Source organism: Myotis brandtii, unplaced genomic scaffold (assembly GCF_000412655.1).
Source record: "Myotis brandtii unplaced genomic scaffold, ASM41265v1 scaffold786, whole genome shotgun sequence".
Taxonomy (NCBI): Eukaryota; Metazoa; Chordata; class Mammalia; order Chiroptera; family Vespertilionidae; genus Myotis; species Myotis brandtii.
In genome coordinates, this window is record NW_005371157.1 from 234583 (window position 1) to 235070 (window position 488).

The following is a 488-nucleotide window of genomic DNA, read 5'->3' on the forward strand; positions in this document are numbered from 1 at the left end:
CCGAGGGGGCCCGCCTCCCCGAAGAGCCCGGGCAGCAACTCGCCCTGCTGGAGGGAGAGGAAGTGGGCCCTGGGCGGCTGTGCTCCTGGGCGCCTTAAACAAAGGCTCATCCATCCTGTAGTTCACTTCAGGGATCCCCCCAGAGCGGCACCCCCAGCGGCACCTCCACGGGCCCACCTCTGCCAGGACATCCTGGCTTAAGGACCCCCTGGTCTCCTGGCCTCCTGGCCCCGGCCTGGGGGGCCATCAGGGCACACCCACCTCCAGCTGTCCCCACCTGGATGCCCCCGCTCGCCCGGGGGGTCAGGCTGTCCCCTGCCCCATGCTAACCCCTTACAAAACAAGCCACTGCGGAGACTTGGGGGTGTGACAGCCACCCCTGCTTTAGGCACCTGCCGGGGCAGAAGGCGCGCACTCGGCGGCCACGCGGCCGAGGACAGGCTCACCTGCAGGAACTGGAAGCAGTCCTCCTGGGCGGCGGGGAGGCC